This window comes from Lissotriton vulgaris, chromosome 1_1, assembly GCF_964263255.1.
Source record: "Lissotriton vulgaris chromosome 1_1, aLisVul1.2, whole genome shotgun sequence".
In the NCBI taxonomy this organism is placed as follows: domain Eukaryota; kingdom Metazoa; phylum Chordata; class Amphibia; order Caudata; family Salamandridae; genus Lissotriton; species Lissotriton vulgaris.
The window spans coordinates 725,485,031-725,491,030 of record NC_141685.1 but is presented as its reverse complement, the minus strand read 5'-3'; positions in this window follow the sequence as shown (position 1 = coordinate 725,491,030).

The following is a 6,000-nucleotide window of genomic DNA, read 5'->3' as shown; positions in this document are numbered from 1 at the left end:
GAGTGAAAATCACTCCAGCCATTGGTTGTGTATTCCATTTTTATGGTTGATTCAGTTTAATGCGACACACACATTATAATCAAGTCATATTTTTCCTTGTTGGTCCTGATGATTGCCGCCAAACCTCTACGGAAGGTATGAGGCAGAAATATGTTGACCACAACTGATCTATGAAAGGTTGAATTTCCTAAACTCATAGCACTTATTTTTAACCTCACCTATGGATGCCCCACTAAAACTGTTTGACATACCGTATAGTTCGTTTTATCTCACACACATCTCTCACTTCGCTTTTTTTTCCTCACCACACCCTGCATTCCTATTGGTTTTAGGAGACCTCTTCTGTTACATTGAAAACATCCATGAAGTCCTCCCTCTCAGAGGCGGAGTTGTAGCCCGCATTGTGCCTAGGTTCACAATGCGAGGAGGTTTCTTAATGATGAAGCATACCACCTATGGATGATTGAGGGGATCCGCCCTATACAAGGAATACTCCAGCATTCTTTCATTCTATTTACTTTCTATTTTTTGCTTATACCCAAGGGCTCTACTTTGTTTCTCTTCTAGTTTCGGGGTGGTGATCCTTTCAGGTCTCTAAATCTCCCCAGGCTCTCTTTAGTGTGCTAATTAAGAATGATATACACCCACCACACGTCGAGATAGTAAATTTAATGGACTTCAAGAACCTGATGATACAATCCCTTGTTTAAAGCCACTTCAACATGGTTCCGCAAGTGATCAACAGCTTCCATGATTGCATATAATCTCTAATCATAGATTGTATACTTATGCTTTGCCATTTGTAAGGTTATTGACAAAAATGAACAGGATGCACAGCTTCTATCATCCAATCTCTATGTGACAGGATGGCTCCCAAGACAAAAAAAGAGGTATTCATTTCCACAACAAATGGTAGGTGATTATCAGCATGCCCTAAGACAGGAGCTGTAGTGAAGAGGGCTTTCAATTGGCCAACTGTTGCGAAGTAGCCCTCACTGAAATGGAAGTCCTCTTCTGGTCACTTGTACAATAAGGACTGCCAATCTAGAGAAGGAGTCTATAAAAGTTAGCAAACTCTAAATACCTCTCTATCTTCTCCACTTTTTGGAATTCAGGCCTATATAGCAATGTGCACACTATTATAGAGTCCATACAGAACCTTTCTCTAAACATGAATTCAAAAAATTTACTGATTGAACTTTGAAGATGCATTTATCCAGTTTGACATCTAAGTAATGAACTCATTGGTGTTTTATTACCTCTTGTACATTTTGTTCCTCTATAGTCAGATCTTGAGAGAAAATTAGAATGTCATCTAAGCAAATGATAACAGAAGTGTCCAAAATAACTCTGAAAATGTTCATTAATTGCTGAAAACAGCAGTAGCATTGCACAAATCAAACAGCATGACCAAATGCTGTTCAGGTATTTGGTAATGATCACATATGGTATTAAAGTCAGTTTTATATTTATCATCTGCCTTAATCCTGACAAGATTACAAACTCCCCTAAAATCTGCTTTAGACAAAAAGTTGGCAGTCCGAACTTGCTACAGTAAAACTGAAATGAACAATGGTACAAATTCTTCACTGTAATATTTTTTAGTTCTCGATAGTCCACACATAGTCTCAGTTCACCATTGGATTTTAGGTTGAAAAATATTGGAGCCTCAGCAGACGATGTATAATGCCTAATCAGGCCTTTTGGTAAGTTTTCTTCAACATATTTTTTATAAAATCTTCTTTAATGGCCAGAAGATATCCCCAACCATGAAGATTAGTTGCATTTGGAATTAATTTAGTGTTTGAAAAGGATTCTGAATTACAAATTTCAGAAAACAAAATTATTGTGTCAACAATATTGCGGACAGAAATATCAGTGATAAAAATATTATTTTAAGTATTGTTTTTAATATTGCTGTAAAAATATTGTTTTCTAAATTATTATTGAATATATAATACCATTTATGTCACATGTACTCATAGTATAGACCACAGGCCGCTGGCGGAAAACCCGGCCTTCATAGGCAGCCCCTGGACCTTGTTGCCATACAGTCAAATACATACATACAGTATGCCATTTCCTTCCTGTAAACAGGGAAGATGGCTGCAGGAGCATACGAAGTGAATATGTATTCAATACGTATTCACAACGTTTGCTCATGCGACCATCTTCTCGGCTTACTGCTTGCCTCTGAATGGCCTAAGCCTCTGTGATGTCACACACGGCGAAACACAGGCCCTTTAAAATTCAGCTGTAACTAGCGCTTTTACACTGACTTTTAAAGGACCTTTTAATGAATCTTCCTGTGCCCGTGGTGACGAGGTCGACGTCCCCGGAGAATCTTTACTGCAGCCGGAAAATCTTCAGCTACACTTTAGCTGCAGGTACGTTTAACCTCTGGCTGTACTATGGGTCGTAACTGAATATTAAATTTTGCTGAAACATCCCATTTCCTGCTTGTGAAGCACCGACATGGTTTAGAGCTTCCGGATGGAAAGCAAACATTAACATTTCATGTTTGTGCCCGCTCCTGTTGGGTAAAGGTTATACTGTTGAGGGCAGTCACTGAAATGCAACCAGCAGTCTTATAATGGGACGGATACATCATGGCAGGTTATATCTGGCTGTATGTAAAAAGCAAATGTCTAGACTAAGGCCTCCACGCTCCCGGAAACTGTTTGCTTGTAGCTTGTCAAACATCCAGCAGTTCAGTCATGGTGCAGTATTTATTTTAGGACTAACTTCCTCTGAAAACTACTGTTTGTGAATAGGAAAAACAGATACTGATGCAGAGAACGTCTTAGCTCCGACCCCAAGTTTATGCACATCCCTCAGTTGCTTGCCAGCTAGTTTTGCCCTATACCTAAATGACAAGCCACACATACCTTCGTTATCCTCAATGTGCACTGGCTCTGCTGTTTGGGGGTGTGTATGTGTGTTTATGTGTTCCCACTGTGTAAACATGTTATTCAATCACAACCTCAAGGCACAGTATTGAAAGACCCGCATGTTTTGGCAGTTACTTTTATCAGACCTCATACCAGTAATTTTTGAAGGCAGATGTCATTTAACATTTGCAAAATTGCAAATGATTTGCTGACTGATATGCCCCTAAATGGCAGACAGCATTAAGAATAGGAGCGTATTATGTTGTTCAATGTCTACAGTGCGAAAAATTCGAATGTGCATGCCATATGCAACTAAATATTAGATTAACTTCTATTTTTTCATGTTGAAAATAATTATTGAGATCAGATATGGTGTTTTCAGTGGGTAATAGCCCTTTTCTCATTCCTAACATGAAAAGGAACTTGATGCATTACCCTTGTTTTCCTGCAAAATGCATTTTGAAAACCCTGCTACATTGCAAAACAATTGCTTTAGCTCGGTTAATGTAGGAGACGATTATCTGAAAATGTTTCTATTTCTGTTACTGATGTTCTGTCCCTGAAAAGCAGCGAGCTGTTACAAAAATGGAAGAAGTGATTGCAAATGTTGCAGAGTGAAAATGTCTTGTGTCATGAGCCATCCAGACCTGTCTGTGGCGTGATCTTTTCTAGAACAACAAACTGCATTCTTACACCTGTGTTTGCCAGAGGATCTCAGTTTGTCAGCATTAATGTGAGCAAGCATAGGTGATGTATTCTGTGAATTTTTACTTGGAAGTCGTGCATGTTGTGTCTTGTACTCTCTCATGTCCAAATTCCAGGGCTTCAAAGGGGATGAAAAAAACTAGGGGGGTCTCTCAAAGGGAAACAGCCATTACAAAGCAAACTTTTACAACGCACTACCATTACAACGCAAATTTTACAACGCAGGATCCACTACAACGCATGCCTTTACAACGCATGGCATTACATAGCAGATGCTATTACAACGCATGCCATTACAACGTAAGTATAGGTAAGTATATAATTTTATTTTATCTTTTATTTAATTTATAACATTATTTAATTAATGTAATAATATTAAAAATAAATACATATATTATTTTATGTATTTTTAAAAAATAAATTATACATTATTTAATTAATTTAATTAATATTAAAAATAAAAAAATATATTCATTTATGTATTTTTTGAAAATAAATTAAATATATTCATTTAAGTAATTTTTAAAAATAAGTATGACTACATGAGTATATGTTTTGGGGTACTGAGGTATATGTTTTGAGGTGTTTGGGTATTTTTAGGGTTCAGGGCTAGGTTTGGGGTATGGGGTACAGGGGTATTTTTGGGGTTCAAGGCTAGGTTTGGGTTATGGGGTACAGGTGTATTTTTAGGGTTCAGGGCTAGGTTTGGGTTATGGGGTACAGGGGTATTTTTATGGTTCAGGGCTTGGTTTGGGTTTTGGGGTACAGGGGTATTTTTAGGGTTCAAGGCTAGGTTTGGGTTATGGGGTACAGGGGTATTTTTAGGATACAGGGCTAGGTTTGGGTCATGGGGTACAGGGGTATTTTTAGGGTTCAGGGCTAGGTTTGGTTTATGGGGTACAGGGGTATTTTTAGGGTTCAGGGCTAGGTTTGGGTTTTGGGGTACAGGGGTATTTGTAGGGTTCAGGGCTAGGTTTGGGTTATGGGATACAGGGGTATTTTTAGGGTTCAGGGTTAGGTTTGGGTTATGGGATACAGGGGTATTTTTAGGGACCAGGGCAAGGTTTGGGTTATGGGGTACAGGGGTATTTTTAGGGTTCAGGGCTAGGTTTGAGTTATGGGGTACAGGGGTATTTTTAGGGTTCAGGGCTAGGTGTGGGTTATTGGGTACAGGGGTATTTTTAGGGTTCAGGGCTAGGTGTGGGTTATGGGATACAGGGGTATTTTTAGGGTTTAGGGCTAGGTTTGGGTTTTGGGGTACAGGGGTATTTTAAGGGTTTAGTTTTAAAAATAGTACTTTTAAAAAATTAAATAAATTAATGTAAGTAATTTTAATATTAATTAAGTAAATATTTATTTATTATATTTTTTTAATAATATACTTACCTTTACTTATGTTGTAATGGCTTGCGTTGTAATAGCATCTGCTATGTAATGTCATGCGTTGTAAAGGCATTCGTTGTAAGGGATCCTGCGTTGTAAAAGTTGCGTTGTAATGGTATGCGTTGTGAAAGTATGCGTTGTAACGTCATACATCCGGGGTCTCTCAAAAGGGCATGGTCTATGTCTTTCCCTCTCTGTTCGCTGATACCAGTATTGCCATGTTATAAGCCAGGCATGCATTCAACACGTTTCTTACATGTAACAGACAGCGCTGCTTCTTGTGAAAGAGAAAGTTTCTGCAGCATAACTGAATGGAAAATTGCCTGCTTTAATGCTTCTTCTCATCCACTGGAGTGTCTTCTCGCCCCAAAGCCTCTTCTCTGCCTGAGGCCGCTTTTTTGGATTTGACCAGCAGCAGCTCCATCACACATCTGCCTCCATCTCCAAGACCAGCTTGATTTCCATTACCCTGTAACACCAGCTCCACCAGCGGGTTGATCTTCGCACCAGAGAGGAAAGCACAGGATCCTATTTTAGTATGAAATTTGATGTTCTCTCGTCTGTTTCTCCATTTGTCTCTTCCTTACTTTCCCCATGTTTGCCTTTTTCGCCCTGCACCTTTTCTCAAGACTCTCATCATATCTTTTTTTCCCCACCTGTCTCACATGCCATTGTAATAATGTTAGATAAAAACAGGAACTCACATGTGAGAAATAGGAGTGGTGTCACAGGCATTACTTGCAGTAATATTAGTGAGCTGCTGCTGTGTTACAATACTGATAACAATGTCACTGGCCATGAATATAAAATGTGAACACATTTCAAATTTAGGCGAGAGCACCTGTGCGCTTTCAGTGACTGGTCAGAGATGGCAGCAAGCTCTCAATTCATTGCAATCTTGCCAAGACCAGACCTTTTGCCTTTGCCAATGCTTGCTCTAGCTGGTTACTGATTCTATCCAAAGGTTCTGACGTTTTCGTTTTCCTCTTATTTCTGGTAGGGGCTGTGTCACATTTTAGGT